Source organism: Rissa tridactyla, chromosome 21 (assembly GCF_028500815.1).
Source record: "Rissa tridactyla isolate bRisTri1 chromosome 21, bRisTri1.patW.cur.20221130, whole genome shotgun sequence".
Classification (NCBI taxonomy): domain Eukaryota; kingdom Metazoa; phylum Chordata; class Aves; order Charadriiformes; family Laridae; genus Rissa; species Rissa tridactyla.
Window position 1 is genome coordinate 4148160 of NC_071486.1, and position 18009 is coordinate 4166168.

The window sequence follows — 18009 nt, forward strand, 5'->3', positions numbered from 1 at the left end:
TTGCCAGGAGCATGAAAGAGCCCCCGGAGTAGGACAGGCTTGGTGCCAGCACCTGGGCTTGGGTTGGCACGTTGCAAACGCTGATCCGTGTGCACCCAGGCTGGGGTCGGTCCGGCCCCCACGGGGAGCCGGTGGCTGCCATCTCCCTGGGCTGGTGGCTTGAGAGGATGAGAGCGAGTCCCCAGGAGACCCATGGATCACGGCAGAAGCAGACAGAGCGGCGTCGGAGCTCGCAGAGCCGCGGGGTGCAGTCCCCAGGGGATGGGTGCCCTTGGTACCCAACGGGCTTGGCCTCTGCGGGCTGCAGCCGGGCTCCTCGAGGGAGGAAACATCCTCTTGCTCCGCGGCGGAGGTGCGAGGTCCGGGGGAGCAGAGGAATTCGGTTGGATGCAGGCAGTGCCGCGCTGCCAAGATCCAGCATCTCTTATCACACCTTACCTGTTTTTCCCAAATAGCTTCTATTGATCCCCGAACAAATCCCATGGTGCTTTTCTCCAGAAATTAATCTTAGAGGCATTTGAGAGGCAAGGTCCACCCTCATCTTCTGACTAGAAGCAGTGGGAATTCCCAGGATTAAAACATAAACCAACCAACCCGGGTTGAATTTATACCTTTATTAGCTGCAGTTTCTTCCCTCCCTTTGAAAAACCCGAACCCTGTTATTTGTTCTTGTGAAACCGAGCTTGGTCAGGGGCTACCGATGGCCTGGCCTGGGCTTTTGTCACTCGGAAGGTGACAAGACCCCGGGGGGGGGGGGGTCGGCTGGCGGCCAGGCGGCCTCAAGGTGCATTTGGGCAGTGAAAGATGCTCCGCAGCAGCTGATCTGAGCCCAGACCTTGCGCAGCCTCTCAGCCCTCCGGCGAGAGGGCCGCGGTCCAGGGAGCAGGGGGGGAGCGATGGGGGGCCATGCTGTGCGAGCCAGCTCTTCCAGCTCGTCTGAGACCTCTCTGCGGGTTATCCGGGAGGGTGGTCGGACCCCTGGGGAGCGGGGGGGCTCCGCTGGGTCTGAGCCCAGCTCCCTGCCTGGTGGCGGGGCATGGTAGCGAAACTGTTCCAGGCTTGATTGAGTTTCTGCAGGGTGGGCGTCCCCTTTCCCCGGCTGAGCTTCCCGGCGCTGCTTTGCCCGGCCCCGGACCCCTCCTGGGGCTCAGCCTGGGCTCCCTGGATGAGTTCCTCCCTTCCCAGCTGTTGTGAGCGGCCTCATGCTGAACGGAGGTCTCTGGGGAGAGCATATCTCTTTCCTGCTCCATCAGTCTCCCAGCCCACCTCCGGCACCGCCTGATGTGCCGGGGCAGCGGCAGGCTCTGGAGGGCTCAGCTGTGGGCTGGAGCCAGCTCCCTGCTCCTTCCCCTTCCCCCAGCTTTTGCATAGCACCCAGGTTTATTTTGACATAGGAAGGAGCTATGCAAATAAGTCCTGGGCTTTGGGTGCTGCACAAACAGTGAAGGGAGGACCCAGGGGCTGCGTCGTCCTTTCCCAAGTCCCTTTGACGGTACCAAGTACCTTTTCCTTGGTACTGATGGAGAAGCCGGGCTTTGCAGTGGAAAAGAGCAAACGCCCCTTGCTCTGCGTGCCTGGGGGATGTCGGTCTTTGGGGGATGCTGTGTGATGAGAGGAGGCACCAAAAACATAGGGATGTTGCAAGGCGGCCAGGGCGCACCTCCTGCGGGTACGGAGAGGGGACACCAGTAAATGCCACTGGGAAGGGAGTGGGGCCACAGCCCCGTCCAGCGCGGCTGGAGCATGGCCACCTCCCCGGGCTGCCGGCCAGCAGCAGCGCAGCAGCTCCGTCCCGCTCTGCTACAGAGGTGGGTGGCTCCTGGCAGCAGACGGGGCTTTGGTTCCCACCGTAAATACCGGGTGGGTTTTTTCCCCTGGCCCAGGTTTGCTGGAGTCCGCGGGGATGGAGAGAACGACCTCAGCCCCTGCGGGGTGAACCCCCCCTGCCCTCGTCCCCATCTCGGTGGGGCTTTCTCTCCGTGCTCCCCGCTCGGATGGGTGGTCCCGGTGCCTCTGCCCGTGCTGTGTGGGGCCGTGCCCTGGCCTGGGCGGGCAGAGGCGGGCTGCAGTGTGCCGTGCCGTTTTAGGAAGGGTGGTGGGGAAGGAAACATGCCTGCCTCGTTATTTAGTGTCCCACACACGGAGCCTGCCTGGCCCTCGGGAAACCTCCATCCACTGCGCGGCTGGGATCTGCAGCGAAAGCAAACAATGGGATCCCCAGAGACAACAATGCCCCATTGTCCTTTGAAGCCATAACAATGAAACAATAGACCACAGTCTGCTCCCTTTATTCCCAGGAACGCCCCCCCCGCAGCCCCGTCCTGCGGCCCCGGGGCCGTCTGCGTTCGGGGGCTCACGCCGTCCCCGAGGACCCGCCGCTGCTGCTCGCTGTCCCCCCGTCCCGCTCGCTCGGCTCCCATCCCTCGCTCGCGGGGTGAGTCTCGGGGGTCCCCTTGGCTCCCCGTCAGCGTGGGTTGTGCCTCAGAGGAGGAGGAGGAGGTGGCTTCTTGCGGGCTTTGATCCTCGGGGTTTCATCAGCGGGAGGGATGGAAAAGTCCCGTTAGGTCACGCGGTCGGTGCCCCGGAGAACAGCGGGGCTTTGTTGTCTCCGGGGATGGCCACTTGTCAGCTCTCGCCGGCACGGCGCTCCCTGAAGGTTTTCCTGGTGTATCCTCCTCCTCCTGGGGTCAGAAACAACCCCTGCGGCTCTGCCCACCCTGCTCACTGCAGACACCCCCAAATGCTCTGCAGAAGCAGCGTGGGCCTGGGGAGGAGGCAGGAGGGGATGGGGTGCAAGGGGTCCCCACCACCCTGGGGCACCTCGGGAGCCTTTGAGCTACTTTCCAGATGCCTCTTCTCTCTTTCCTGACCGCATCCAGACATCCCCGAGGATCAAGCAGCTCTTTGCATCCCTGTGGTCCCCAGAAGCTGCTGGGGGCTGTCTTGGAGCAGAGGGGTGAATCCCCTCCCCGCTTTGCCCGATGGGCTGCAGCAGCTCCGGGCACTGCTGGCTGGCAGCGCGGTGGGTGGGTGCCCACCCTGCAGCCCCAAGGGTCCCTCTTGGAGGGCACCCAGTCGCTGTGCAGCATGGGGGAGGCGCTGGGAGGGATCTGGGCAGTGGAAACGCTGCTGCAAGGCAGCCTTGGTGTTTCCTGCCATTGAACGCGCTCCTTGTCCCTTCACTGGCTCCCAAAAAGCAGGGATGGGGAAGAGCCAAGGTGTGTTAACCAGGGTCCTCCAAGGCCAGGGCCGGGACTGCTTGGCCGCATCCGGATCCGGTGTGGATGAGGGCTCAGATCCCCGTCCTGGCTCTGGGAGCCAGAGCAGGCGGCACGCGGGACCTGGGCACCTCTGGGTGCGTCTGCTTCCCCGGCTGAGCCGGTGGCGGTACCACACCGTCTCCATCGTGACGGTGTCACCGTCCTCAGGTCATCTGCTGAGAGTGGGGCAGCAACGAGTTGGGATCCAATTTGTCCTTTTCCCAGCGCTCATTTGTCACAGACGGAGAGGGGAACCCAGTGCCGGGCTTGGTGACATGGGTGTCCCCAAAGGCCACTGCCACTCCTGTGCCCCTGGGAGCTCCCGGAGGCCCCTGGTCCTCCCGGTTACCTTTGGGCAGACAAACCCACCTGAATAGGTAATGAATGGAGGAGAGAAAAGAGCCCGGAGTACATTGTGTTTCCAACGGGCCGGGAACAATTGCTAAATACAAATCACACAGAGAAAAGGGAGAGAGAGAGAGACAAAAGAAAGAACCCCAGCACAAAGGAGAGGAATGAAATGGTAAGTAAAGTCAAACAAAAAGGAGCCGGGCTGAGACAAAAGAAGGGAACAATATCCCCGAGGCAATAGGCTCCTGAACAATGGGGACAGTGACAGCGGCACAAAGGCACACTGTTTGCAAGTAGACGTTATCTCACACAGCCACTGGCAGGCCTGGCCCTGGCGCTTCTATTTTCAGGGATGCTTTTGTGCTGCGCTGAACAATATTCCTTGCATGGCTGCAGATAGAGCGATGAGGGGGGCTTGGTTCTTTTTTTTTTTTTTTTTTTTTTTTTTTTTTGCCTTCCCGGTGCCAGCTCTGTAATAAAAACAGGTTCAGCCCTTCGGAGAGCGGGGCAGAGCGAGGGGGTGGGTGGGCAGAGCTGGCGGAGCCCGACCCGCCGGTGCCAGGGATGGTGCGGCTCCGCTGGAGGATGAGCATCGGTCGATGCCGCCTCCTGCAAGGGCCAGGCTGGGCCCCCAGCACGGCTGGGCACGGTGGCAGGGCTGGCACCCCGGTGCGAGACGGAACCCAGGGCTCTGGGGTGGTGTGTTTTATGACTCATGTCCAGGGCTTATCAGCCCTGAGCTTTGCGTTTGGCCAGCTGCACTTGCAGGCCTGAAACCAGAACCGGGCAGACCAGAAAGATGGCTTTTCCTGGCTGCTTTTGTTTCAAGCACTTAAGTTTTTAACCCCTGGAGCGGGCGGGCAGGGACAGGGGGTGCCCACTGGGCTGGGAACCCCCCCAGTGCTGGCAGAGCTGCCAGGCATGGCTCCCTGGCATCCCTCCACCCCGGTCCTCTGCTCCACGGCCACCAGTGAGTCACCCAGCCCCGATGAGGAGAGGCGACGGCACAGTTTGGAGGAGTTAATCTGCAGGTCCCAGCTCTGCCATGCTCAGACACCTCAATCTGCCAGAGCAGAGCCTGTCCGCCCTGGGTGAAGATTCCCCGACGGATCCAGTCTCTTCCTGCCGACCACCAAGCTCAGTTTTTTGCGCAATCTGGACCCGCAGGAAAGGGTGTGCAGGCTTTTCTCGTGTAATCCCGGGGCTGGCAGAAGCTGTGCAGGCGCTGCCATGGCTAACGGGGCTGGGGCAGGACGGGGCTCTGCTCTGCGCCCTCTTTGTCTTGCCTCCTGCTTGTGCAGGGTGCTGGTCCATTGCTGTCCTCAGCATCCCTCATCCTCGGCTGGCGTAAATCAGGGTCAGCCCCTTGGGATGTGCCAGAGGAGCCGGTGCGTGGCTGCTCCCATGACAGCCTGTCCCAGCTCACTTGCTGTGCCTGCCATCGTTCATGGGCTTCGGAGGAGCTGGTGTAGGATTTTTGCCTGGGTTTTGCCTGATGTAGGTGTATTTTTTTCCAGCTTTTGCCTGGAAAACCCTCCCTCGGGGCCTTCCCAGTTGTCTGCCAGTGTCTGTCCCTGCCTGGCGATGGGCTGGCTGCGTTGTGAGCCCTGGGTCACGCTGATGCGGCTACACACGGGCGCGTTTACCACGGTGTGAGGTTGTTATTGCAGGGCATGTTATCAAAGCACCCCGTCTGCAGCGCCCGGGCACTTTCTGATCCCGCTGGACCCGTCCGTTTGGGCAGGGAGGGATGTTCCCACAAGGGAGGGATGTTCCCCCAAGGCACCCGTCCCTCCCTGGCGCTCCCGGCATCCTCGTACCCTTTTCTCCTCTGGACCCGCACTCGGAAATCCTTCCCTCCTACGCTGCCACAAACCGTGGGGACGTCACCCAGTTACCGTAAGTGACTTGGGAGAGGAGAAATTAGGGTGTTGCGAAGACGGAGTCAGAGACGCCCTGTATCGGTGCCGATCTCCTGAGACACCCAGTTTTTTAGCAGATGGGTTCAGCTCTCACTTGAAAAGCTGCGTTTTCTGATATCGATCACCTTATCTGAGGGTACATCCTGTTGCTAACTTTGGCTGCTTCCTCCGTTCAACAGCTGTTGCGCAGCTACAGCTGCTTTAAACCTGCGTGGCGAGGACGGCGTGTGTTGCACGGGGCTGGCGGGGGGGGGTGTTTGGTGCTCGTAAAAATGGATCCCAGGTTTCGTTTGACCGTGGTAAGCAAGAGCCATGCAACATCTCGGAGGTGCTGTGGTGAGCAGCGTTTCCTCCTGCCCTTTCTTGCCCGGCCGGTGGATCGTGCCATGACCAGATGCTGAGGACACGGTGCTGGGGGGGGCGGGACGATACTTGGGGCACTAAATCAAAGCAAAGCGGCAGCGTCTGACATTGAAGTTGTTCTCAGGCAAACGGTTCCCTAATCCTGACCGCCTGGTATCTGAATTTGCGGTTGTGTTTGTCCACATGCTCTGAGCTGTGTCTCGAGGTGCAAAGCCGGCGCAGGAACAGTCGTTCCCCCAGGTTAAAGCCCTTGTCCCCTCTGACTTGCCGGAGGAGCAGCCTCCTGGTCTGTGTCCTGCCCTGCCCGTGGCAGGAGCTCGGCAAGGCCAAACCTTTTGCAAGTTTTTGGCAAAATTTGTACGCTGGAAGGGTTATTAAGAATTGGAACAGGCTGCCCGGGGAAGCGGTTGAGGCACCGTCCCTGGAGGAATTTAAAAGACGGGTAGACACAGTGCTTAGAGATACGGTTTAGTGATGGTTTTGTCAGAGTTGGGTTGATGGTTGGATTCGATGATCGGAAAGGTCCCTTCCAGCCCAGGCCATTCTATGTTTCTACGATAAGCCCCCGTTTCCAAAGGGCGCACTGGCCCCGCTGTGCGATGGCCACCAGCAAATTTGCCAACCCCGGGGACTTTAACCTGCTCAGTTGGGGCAGCAGCTCTGCCCTCGCACCCTCGTGCTTCCCCCGGGCTCTGCCATGCCTGCGAGTCACCGATCTCTGTGTTTTAAATCCTCGGAGGCAGGATGATGCTCTTTGGTCTTCTTGGGAGAGGCGAGCGCGGCAGCAGCCCTCTCCTCCTTGCTCCGGGCAGCCCTTTCCGACCATCACACAGCCCTCGGGGCTGGGGCTGGGACGCGTTGCCTCTGCTCATCCTCTGCCTGCCTGTCCGTGTTGGGAATTTCTCTCTTCTCCCAAGCCTGGTGGGTGAAAACGAATCTGGCTCTTTCTGATATAATTTTGCGAAGTTGGAGCTCTTCGCTGCAATTAGCTGGTATTTAAACCCTCGCTAACCCTTAACATCCTAATGACAATAATAATGATGCACCACACGTCCTGCAGTGCCACGCATCTAAAGATTACACTCGCTAATTAATTAAACCCCGACCTCCCCCCCTCTACTTTCCTCACTGAGGAGAAGAAATCACTAAGAGTCTCTTAAGAAAGGACATAAAGGCAGGGAAATCCAGGCACCAAAACAAGACAAATGGGGATTTGAAGACAATCCGGGCCGGGTCCATGTGACCCGAGGAGTGGACCAGGCAGGAGAAAGGATAAAAATGCCAAGCACAGAGCCGGGAGAGAAAACAACCGCCAGCTTAAAAACCCGGGGAAAGAAAAGCACCAAGATGAAGGGAGTGACAAAGCATCAAAGGGAAGAGAAACCAAAGGCGTCGGAACAAAGGACAAGCTGGAACAAAGGACCAAAGAGGGGAGAACAAAAGCACTAAATAGAAAACAAAGGCAGGGGACAAGAAAAGCCCCTCTGTCGGGGCTGAGCTGGAGGGTCCCGGCCCGGCGGGAGGTGGGTGGCACGGGCGGTGCTGCGGGTCCCCGCTGGAGCCGGGCTGGCGGAGGCCGCCGGAGCCTGGGAGCCGAGGCCCCGGGAGCCCAGTTTCGCCTTTGAATCATAGAATAGTTTGGGTTGGAAGGGACCTTTAAAGAATCGGAGGCGATGGGCTCGCCCCCCCCCACCCCAGTGCCACGCCGTCTCGGGTGCTGCGTGGTGGAGGTCGGCAGCAGCCTGGGGGACGTGGCTTTGCTCCTGCGCTGCCCTCCGGCCGCCGTCCCCTCCCGTCCCGCTGTGTGGTCCGGCCATCCCCTCCCTCCCCACGCGTCTCTGGGGCTCAGCCTGCTCGGCATCACCCCGCTCCCCTCCCTCCGCTCCCCTCTGCCGCAGCCCCCTGCCCCCTCTTGTCCCCAAAGCCCCGCGGCGTGGGGACGGCTGGGGATGCTCTGGGGATGCTGCCAGGCTGGCTGCGTCCTCCCCACCCCGTGGCTTTCCCTTCGGAGAGGAGCTATCGGTCAGCGCTCTGTGTGTGGCTAGCCTGGGCTGCGCTCCGGGGAGGACGATTCGCATCGTCTGGACTAAAAACAACAGCGGCATTCAGGTTGGGAATAGAGAGTTACAGAGAGGCCACGCCGCTTTGTTTCCTCTCCCCGTCGAATCCCTGTTTGGAGCTGGAAGTCCCCGGCAGGGTTGTTGGCACGCACGGGTCCGGCTGTGTTACGCGTGCCGCCTTGCGGGGGGATGCGGCGGGTACCCCCAGGGTCAGGCAGCCGGCGCGGGGTGAGGATGGTGATGGTGACAGTGGACGGGAACCCCGATGGAGCCGGGATGCTGGCACCCTCCCAGGGTGCTTTGGCTGCTTGTTGCTGCGATGGTTTTGGAAGCGGCGGGTGATTTCAGTGTCTTTTGGAGATGCCAATCTGACAGGCTCTCGGGCAGCCGGAGAACCACGCAGCGAGAGCCGGGGGCTTTCTGAAAGTCCCCTTTCCAGACCCAAAATGTGTCCCCGGTCCTGGGTCTGTTCTCCATCACCTGCCCTAGCTGCACATCTTCCCCGCGGCGAGCGGTGGCATCTCCTCCGTGTCCCGCCTGTAGACAGTGCTGGCAAAGCCACCCTCCTCGGCGGGGGCTGGGGGCTGGGGCAGTGGGATGCAGGATTTTAGCGCCGTGTCCAAACACTTGCAGGCACATCATCGCGTGCTGTGCCTGCCACAGGGAGCGTCTCAGTCATTTCTAAATGTTCTGCCCAGGTATTTCTGCTCATGCACCAGCCGGAGCCCACCTGCGATTTCAGCCCGCGCCACCCCAGCTCTGCTTCCCTGCGGAGTCGTTATTTGCTCAATTTTACTTCGCTTTTCGGACAAGCTCTCTCTGAGCATTGGCTAAGAACTGAGCTGCTCCGAGTGCGCTCCCCATAGAGCAATCCTGGAACATCTTGGTTTTATTATGCCCAGATTAGAGCCTGTTACGCTGCGGGCGGACTCGCTCGCACAGCCCCGGCTCCCTGCAGTAGCCGGGCACTGCCAGCGCCGGGGAGGAAGGCAGCACGGAGCGCCCAGCCTCTGGAAACGCTTCTGAAGTGGCCAGGATAAATTGTGGTGTTCGGGTGGCAATAATTGGTAAGTTAATTCCTGGAGCTCACCCACCACCCTGCTAGGAGCCCAGGAGGGCAGGCGCCGGACGGGGAGCAGGGCGATGACGCTGACAGCTCTGGGAGGGTTTGGGATGTGCTGTTTTCACAGCCGTCGTCCCCCAGTGTGTGTGGCCTGGCCGTGTTCCCACCCTGAGCCCCAAAACCAAGGGGGCTGGGCAGGCAGGGACCGTAGGAGCTGTGCCGGGGAGGCAGACGCAGGGAAAGGCAGCACCTGGGAGGCACAAAGCGGGTTTAAGACCATCACGAGAAGCTGCCCGTCGCCTGGGGGTGCAGAGGGCTGGGGGAGACAGGTGAAGCCTTGCCGCCGGCCCTTGGCGTACGCGTCCCTCAGCCCTACGGACCACGAGAGCCGGATACAGTGGGGTGAACTGAGGACAGCCCCAGAGCCACCGCGGTTCCAGAGGGTTTGAGCTTCTCTGTTAGCATTGTCATATCAGCTTGGGTTTAATGGGCTGCAGATGTCTGTCTGTCTGTCTGCCCGTGCGAGACCACAGTGCATGCGCCTGGTACGGCTCCCTGAGAGCTGGTTCTCACTGCGTGGCGTGGCCGGGGACACCGTGCTGGCCTCACCAGGGCACGTCCAGCCTTGGAGTCCCTTGGTCGGGGGCTTGTCACTGGGTCTAGACCCTTTTGGGTCCCTCTGCTTGCTCCGCCAGTGTGGCACAGCTCCTCCTTTCTAAGAAGAGCGGCATGGCCACCATGGGACTCAGTTTGCAGACGGGGACACTGCAGGGACACCCTCATCCCGCACACATGGGTTGTTGCGGGATGCATGAGGCAGGTCTGGAGGCAGAAGCTGGGGAAGGTTTGGACCCCATCATCTCCCCAGTCCCAAGGCTCCCGAGCTGCTCCCTGGCTCCTCTCCTTCCCTTGGCCCTGCTTGTGCTGCTGCTCGGGGTGCTCCGCATCCCCAGGGCCAGCGCAAGGATGACACCGTGATTGGGTTTTTTTGGCGAGGTTTGTGAGATGCTTCACGGTACCTCTTCTTCCACTGTGTGCTGCGAAGGAGGGCTCGGATGGGAGCAGGGAAGGGAGGTGGGAGAGGGGCCCGATGAGCCTGATCTCTCCAGTACAGCGAGGAGCTGAGCTGGCACATGGCTCAGCGGGATGCTGCCACCACGCCAGCCTGGGTGATGCCGCCACGCCAGCCTGGGCGATGCCACCACACCAGCCCGGGCCAGCTGAGCAACTCGCCAGCTGAACAACCCCCCAGGGGGGTGGGTGGCAGCGACCCGGTGGGCAACAGCAGCCCCTTCATCCGCATCTTCCCTAGATTTTATAAGTCTGGGGGGCCACGGGGGCGGCTGGCAGGACCCACGCAGCTTGCTCACTGTTAGCAATCGCTTTGCAGCTTTCCCAGGCTGGTGAGGAGCAAAGCACATGCCCATTTCCAAACAATGGGTCCGCTTCCGCACAGGAAGCAAGGTCGGATTTGTTCTCCCTGCTTTGCCCCCTCCGGCCAGTTATAAAGGGGCCAAGCCATTGTCTGAACCATTTCCATGACTCAGTCACCAGTATCCTGCGATCGGGAGGCTGGGATTCGCAGCCAGCACAAAGCAGGAGGCACGGCTCCTGCGGCCAGCAGCACCGCAGGCTCCGCAGCAGGGTGGGGGGCTTGGGAAAAGGAAGGCGAGCGCTGGCCGTGCCTTTCCCCTCCGTGCCCCTTGCGCTGGCGGCACTGGGATCTTTGCCCCCACCAGCTTTCCTGGTCCCTCCACCCATTGTCCCGGCTTCCTTCTGCTGAGGGAAGCAGAAAGCCGGGGGAGGGATTACAGGGTGGGAGCAGCCCTGGTTGCTCTCCTGGGCTCAGACAGGTAGGGAGAGATGGAGCAGGAGCTGGGTGGTCCCCGTGTGACCCTGTCTGAAAAGGCAATGACTGTCTCTGTACCATCATGTCCATCCTGACACCTCGTGCCCGTGGTCGTGGGGATGCTCAGCAGGTCCTGGGGATGCCCTGCGCATCCTGGGGACGCCCCAGGTGGAGAGAAGGAGATGCAGGTGGAGCTAGTGTGGCTCAAAGGAGGACCCGGGGAGGAGCAGAGCCAGGATGGGGACAGGACCCATGGATGCGTGGGTGGTGACACTTGGGGATGGGCAGCTGGGCCACCACCTCCTGGCACCCATCTGGGAGGTGATGCTGGACTCAGGGGACCGCAGTGTGGCTAGCACCTGGGGGGACCTGCCAGGGACCAGGCAAGGAAGGCTACCATGGCCACCACGGCCACTGGGGACCACGAGGAAGGAAAGGAAAGTGAAAGTCCCTGACTGCTGCTCCGGCCTGGCTGTTGCTATGACGACCCGAACAAAGCTCCCGCGCCCTCTTTTTTGGCTCCGTTGTGCAGGTCCTCGGCCCCTTTGTTAATTGTTTCCCTGTCCAGTTTGGGGGCTGCGCCTCCCGCCTCCTCCTGCCCCCGGAGCGGCTCGGGGGGCCTTGCTGGGGCAGCCCCAGCCCCAGGAGTGCGTGGAGGTCGCTGTGGGTTTGCCTGCGCGCTTGGCGCTCGCTTGGCCGCTGGCAACCATCTCCCTCACGTGACCTCGGGGTCTTCTCCCGAGCCGGGGGGACGAGAGCGTCGGCAGCCGGCAGTGCCGGCAGAGAGGGGCCAGTGGCTTTGGTGGGCGCATGAGGCTGCCTGCGCTGCCCATGCATGGGATGGCACTGGGTTCACCAGTGTCCCCTAGCTGGGGAGGGGGCTTCAGAAGGGCTGGGGGGAGACCTGCTGGCACAGGAGGAGCTGCCTTTGCATCCTGCCCTGCTGCGTGTTTGGTACTTGCTGCACAGTCCCGGGAAATGCCGTTTCCCCTCAGGGCCTCAGTTTCTCCATCTGTGAAATGGGAACGTCTATCACTGAGCTCCTTTATGTTTTGGGGTCTGTGGTTGCAGCCCACTCGCTGCCTTTGGCTTCCAAACACTGCTGTGCCTCGTGTTTAGTGCTCTGGGTGAAGATGCCAGATGGGAAACTCTCCCAGATAACTTCTTGCCTGGCTCTGCCCAGCCCCATGCATTCCTGTGTGATGGGCACAGAGCGAGGGGAGGCCACGTGTCAGGGTGGATATAGGGTGTGGGTGCCCAAACCCCTCCAGAAACCCCATGTTCCCAGTTAGTGCGTGGTGGCTGGGGGAGCTGGGAGTCCCGGGAGCTTGAGCTCGTGTCTTCTGCTCCTGGGACTGGGTGAAAACAATGTTTGGAAAAAAAGAAATTCCCATGGAAGAAAATGATGGTGTGGGGGAGGAAATGGATTCGAGTCAATGGGAATTTTCCCTGTTGGTAAAACGTAAACAGTTCTCCTTCAATGTTGACATAACATTTTAAAGAGTTCTTTATACAAAAAAGACTGTTTGTCAACATTTGTTTGTCCAAACCAACCCCCTCGCTCTCCAGCTGGAGCACCGGTTTGCTCTGTAGGAAGCGTTTTTTTCCCTCAGGAAGGCGGGTGATGGCATTCCCAGCGGAGCCCTTGGTGGGATGTGGGGTGTGGAGTGCGGGATGCGGGGCCCGGGGTGAGCTCCTCAGCGACCGAGGGCAGCAAAAGCCCTGCCAGGGCCCCTTTTCCCTTGTTTTTTTGTGGGCTGGTTGTGGTGGTCTTGGGCGAAGGAGCAAAAATTGGAGGTGGTGTGGGCAGGAGAGGCTGGAAGCTGGGCTTTGGGGTCTGTCACTCGGTGTCCCATGGTTTTGGGACTCCCCCCGGAGCTGCGGGCTGTGCTCTCTGCCAGCCAGGCGCCGTTCCAGTCCCTCGCTGGGAGCGGGTAGTGCCGGTCCCTGCACGGACGGGGGTCCCGGGGAGTGCCGGGGGGTCCCGGGGTGTTCCCCAGGACTCCTCCGAGCCGTGCCTCAGTCTTTGGGGGTGTCTCGGCCCTTCCACAGGACTCTAGAGCAGAGGATGGGAGCGGCCCGGGGGCTCCCGGCGGTGTCACGCGTGGGTCCCCCGTCGGGGCAGGGGGTCCTGAGGGGAGGGGACGGGGCAGAGGGGCCGCCCCGGAGCCGGCTGCTGGCTGGCTGGACCGGTGTCCCTCCTCCTCCTCCTCCTCCCCTCCTCCTCCTCCTTCTCCTCCTCCTCCTCCTCGCTCCCTCTCTCCGCCCGGCGCCGGGGCAGCTCCCACCGGAGGCGCTGGGGACATGGAGCGGACCTGAGCCGGGCGCGGCGGCGGCGGCGGAGCCCGCACCGGCACCGGCGGCGTCACCGACAGCGGCGGCGGGGACCGGGCAGCAGCGCTGCAGCGCGGCGGAGCCGTGAGTGCGGTCGGGGGCACGGCCCGGGGCGCGGGGGGGGACACACAGAGGCATTGCCCGGGGGGGCACCGACACGGCCCCCGGCGCGGCGAGCATCCTCCCGGGTCGCGGTCCCCGACTCCGGCTGGGCTTAGCAGGGATGGCGGGGGCCGTCTGACAGGACCACCCCCACCGCCAAAGCCCCTTTGCTTAAACAGGAGAAGGAAAAAGGGGAAGGGGGGGGAGTGCAGGGCCCGTTCATCCCCCAGCCCCGTCCCCGCTGCAAAGTTCAGGGGCTGCAAACTCTCCTCCGAGAGCCCCCCCGCGCCGGTAGCCGTGCCGGGGCGACCGATAGCCCGGCAGGCAAGGGGTTAAGCCACGGGCACACACCCCCCCTCCCCGGGAGGGTACAGGGCCGGCAGACAAGGGGTTAATCATTGAATGACATCCTCCCCCCCTAGACCCTTGACCTGGCTACCAAGGGTTGGCCCGCTGAAGCCCCCTCCTCGGGACCCCTGTCCCACCCAGTCCGGGAAGGTTTCTCGCCCCTTCCCGCTGGTCACCGGGGCTGCCGGTGGGACTTGTCCCCCCATCCCGGGCACACAGCTCCGGCCCCCACCGGGTGTCTGGGTCGGGGATACGGGGGGGCTGCAGGGTGTAGGCTGGCAGCTCCCCCAGACACGGCATTGGGGGTCCCAGTACAGACACCGTGCAGGGACAGACGGACATGCCGTGCTGGCACAGACGGACCCCACGGGCCAGCACAGGGCCCGGCTGCCGTGCCCGGCACACGCGTGTGTCCACGGGGCTCGGGGCTGTTTGTGGGCATTCATGACTCCACGGCGCTCAGGGGTTGGCAGGGTCCCCATCCCTTGTCCCCCGCCGTGGGACGGATGGGACGCTCCTGTCCCGTCACCCAACTCCCACTGCCTTTTGGACAGGGAGAGGCGACTTCTGTCCCCTGTGCCACCATCGCTGCGGCCAGCCCCGCAACACTGCCGGGAAGCGGGCATGGGGTCGGGGCAGGAACACTTGCCGTGGGTGCCACGCGTGGGTGTTTGTCTGTCCTCCGAGAGGGGCTGGGGTTGTTCTAACAAACCCCAGCGACAGCATCGCGATAGCGCACGGTCAGAGAGGGGGTTTGGGACCGGGGTCGGCACTGAACTCTGTCGCTCGCTGGGACCTAAGAGCGGATGAACCTTGTCACTGAGATTACGTCTTGCCCGGCAGCCATGGCGTGTCCTGCGCGGGCGACCCGTCCTGGGCAGATTTGGGTCTCTGGGGGCCGAAGCTGCTGCACAGCGGAGGCTCAATTCGTGGGGTCCCACAGTGGGGCTGTGGGTGCAGCCGTGGGGAGGGGGTGTGTGGGGGGATTTCACCCCCTGGGTGATGGAGCGCAGCTGGGCGCTCGCCCCTGGGGACCCCCGCAGTTAAACCCCGACAAAGTTAGTGGCGGAAGAGAGAGAAAGCGAGAGACGCATCACCCAGGGAGCTGTAAAGGAGAGGTTTTTCATGCGAAATGTGCAAATAAATACAAAGCTGTGCTTCTTTCCACCTCCGCCTAATGATTTCCAGTGTTTTGTGCAGGGGGTTCGGTGCCAGTGAGGGATGCTGCCCAGGAAAAATTACAGACCGTGGCCGCATATTGTTCAAGTCTCAGTTACATCTTGTGAGGTACCTTCAGCATGGAAAACACTTGACTTCCAAAGCAAATCTGGAGTAATAGATTTTAGGAGTGAAAAAGGACCATTAGCTCAGCTAATGTGATTTTCTCCATAGCACAGACCAGATAATATCACTCAGTTACTCTCCTATTGAACCAATAACTCGTGTTTGTAATTCATGCAATTTCCTTTTAGTTCAATTTAATTTTGTACAGAATCCATTCTGTTGACACTGATACAGTACTTTTTTTTTCCTTTTTTTTTTTTTTCTTTTGAAAGCCTGCGATTTCAGAGGCTTTGTGTTAAAAATAGCTGCTGTCCTTTGACAAACGTGGGCAGGCTGAAGACAGTTTTCTAAATCATTTGCGAGTGACACATTTTTACCAGCGTCTCCCTTCGTGCCGTTTATTTGTTTCACTCACGACTGGAGGAGCCGCTGGCCGGGGGGGGTGGTGGTGCCCTCCCAACGGGGCTGGGGGTTTGCCTTTGGCATCTGGGCTGGCATCTCGCGCAGGAGGCGAAATCCCTTTAGGACAGGTAGAAGCAGAGATCCCAGATTTGGAAAAAAATCCATTTTTCCTCTCCGATGGGAAGCTCTTTGTGCCGTTGGGTGAAATCCCTTTAGGACAGAGGTGTAATAGGTAGGAGCAGAGATCCCAAATTTGGAAAAAAAACCCCCATTTTTCCGCTCCGATGCGAAGCGCTTCGTGCCGTCGGGCAGTTCCCCTCCTCCGGTGTGCCCACGTTTGCTTTTTTCACCTGTACCAAATTGGAGCACCCAAACCACCCTCTGCGCCCCCCCCCCCAAAAACAAGTCCTTCTGATAAGCAAAGTTTGTTCCAGCCAGGGTGCAAGATGTCCCAGGGGGGAATAGCTGGACTTTTTGTCTCCCTGCCGAAATGTCCATTTTCCGGGGGGGGGGCCAGGGGAGCTGTGCCCTGGCACGCGGGGCCAGAGGGAAGATGGAGCAGATCGTAAACTTGTTATGCGCCGGAGGGGTTTTATTTTTGTTCATGGGATGCAGAGGAAGAGGGTTTTTTTTTTTTTCTCTCCGTGCAGGGGGAACGCAGCAGCACAGTAAATCTAGTCTTTCACTGGGTTTATTTTTACATTCGTGACTTGCTGGTGGGCTCCCCGGGCGCTCGCCCCAGCCGGCCGCTCTCGCTGCCCCTCGCCTTACTGGAACCGATATTCAGCGGGGCCGAGCGCCCGCTGCGCGCCCTGCGAGCGGGTCGGGGCGAAGGGTGGCTCTGGGACCCGGCAGCAGCGTGTTTTGTGCTCCCCAGGTGAGTGCTCAGGGCTGGTTTGAGGGGGATGGCGGGGGGGCTGCGTGCCTGCTGCCCCCGGGGTGGCAGCATGCCGTCGGCAGGCTGGGACACGGGTCCAGGCTGTGTCCCCTCGGTCCAGGCTGTGTCCCCCGGACGGAGCATTCTTAGGGATGCAGGGAATTGGGAGTTTGCTGGCGAGTGGGTAGGGTGATGGAGCGAATCCCTGTGGGATACGCTGGGCTGTGCGGGGACACTTTGCTCGCTGACGGGGGAGCCGGGTCACCTCTGCTGTCCCCAGCCCTCAGCACGGCCATGGCTGCTCAGGGATCCCGTCTATCCTCCTCCGAACGGCAAAACCAAACAAACTTTGGTGGATTTTGGCAGGCTGGTGTCACAGCAGCGCTGGTGGCTCTGCTTGTGGGGGTCCCTTGCTGCAGGTCGGGGACCCTCGGGGCCAGCAGAGCGGCAGGGACAGCCCTGTGAGCCCACGGCCCGTGGCTGCTAGCCATCCCATCCCGCACGTGGAGCGCGGGGAGCCCCGCTTTGTCAGCCGGCCGCGAAGCCGCGTTCCTGCTTGCTCCAGCTTTATCCCATTGTAAACACTCAAGGCGGGTTTGTGTGGGGCCGGCTTTGTGCCTGCACGTGTAATTGCAGAAATCAGAAAAGCTTTTATGAGCGAAGTGACAACCTTTAAACAGACGGCTGCGACCGATTGTCGGGACGCGCTTGTCAGTACGGCTCCGCTCTGCTTTTATGCCCTACGAGTTGCCAGCCCCGCCAATAATCCGCGTGCTGCTTGTTTTCCTCAAGATATACATTTATTATAATGAAAAAGTAAATCCACTAGCCGGCAGGGCAGTGGCTACCTCCAGCCCGCGATGCCGTGGAGAAAGCGGGCTGGCCTCTTTTGTTCTCTCCTGCGGCCGTGCCGCTGAACAGCAGCATCGCTACCAACCGGGGACCCATCATGAAATTTTTTATTTTTTTTTTTTCCTTTTTTTCCCCCCCTCGGTTAGAAAATCCCGATGGGTCAAAGCTTTTTGTGCATCTGGCGGTGGGGCCGATGGAGGAGGTTGTGCTTGGCCGGGGGTGGCGGGGAGAGCCCAGACAGACGGGCAGCCCCCCAGGTCGGGCGTTCCCTGGCTGGGGGGTCCCTGGCAGCGTCGCGGCCACCCCTGACCAGAGCCAGGGCTGGGCTACCCTCGGCTCCGCTGCTTTATTTTTCCCAAACTTTGCAGAGTTTTCGGTTTCATTGCACTGCGGGTGGGAGGAAGATTCGGGCCGCTCAAAAGTTTTGCACCATGCGTCGCTCATTTCCACCCCGTTTTAACCCAGTTAAGAAGAGGCGAAAGGGAAATAAATTAGCGCGGCTCGTGACATTTCTGCTGGAAAATATCTCGGTGCTTTTACCCCCATCCTGCGCCTTTTGGGGAGTAATTTCAGGGGTGAAATCCGCTCCCTCGGGTCGAGCTGGTGCTGGCTGTGCCCCCCCCCCCCCGGGGAGCTCCTCATGGCTGGGTGCTGCTTGTGGACGGCTGAGAAGTGCGTGGGCTCCTCCGGCACGAGGAAAGTTGGCAGCCTCCAAAGGCATCGACTTTTGGAAAATTTTCTGCTGCTTGGAAGCCCTCCCACTCCGTCTCCACCTGCTCCAGGACCACATGTCCCAAGCTGGAACCGCTCCAGCCCTGAACAAGGGCCCTTGGTCTGCCCAGTCCCACCAACTCGGCGGGGAGGACGGCTGGGGAGGTGCTGGGGCGGGGGGGGGGGGGGGGCCCAGCTCGCACCAGAAACATCCCGGCCGCTTGGATGGGT

The 18009-nt window shown here is 61.0% G+C and overlaps 1 protein-coding gene across 9 annotated transcripts in view; it reads left to right on the forward strand.

The window, feature by feature from the left end:
- SOX13 (SRY-box transcription factor 13) overlaps window positions 1-18009 on the forward strand; it is a 40644-nt gene that overhangs the window by 3771 nt on the left and 18864 nt on the right. For 5 of the 9 annotated variants that reach the window (XM_054181354.1, XM_054181358.1, XM_054181360.1 and 2 more), the window contains exon 1: window positions 13140-13286. The exons of 1 other annotated variant lie outside the window; for it this stretch is intronic. The gene's annotated coding sequence lies outside the window, so the exon portion shown is untranslated. Of the gene's footprint in view, window positions 1-2337; window positions 2435-13139; window positions 13287-13350; window positions 16216-18009 lie in introns of those variants that run through there. 3 more of the 9 variants (XM_054181357.1, XM_054181362.1, XM_054181361.1) reach the window with 2 other exon arrangements.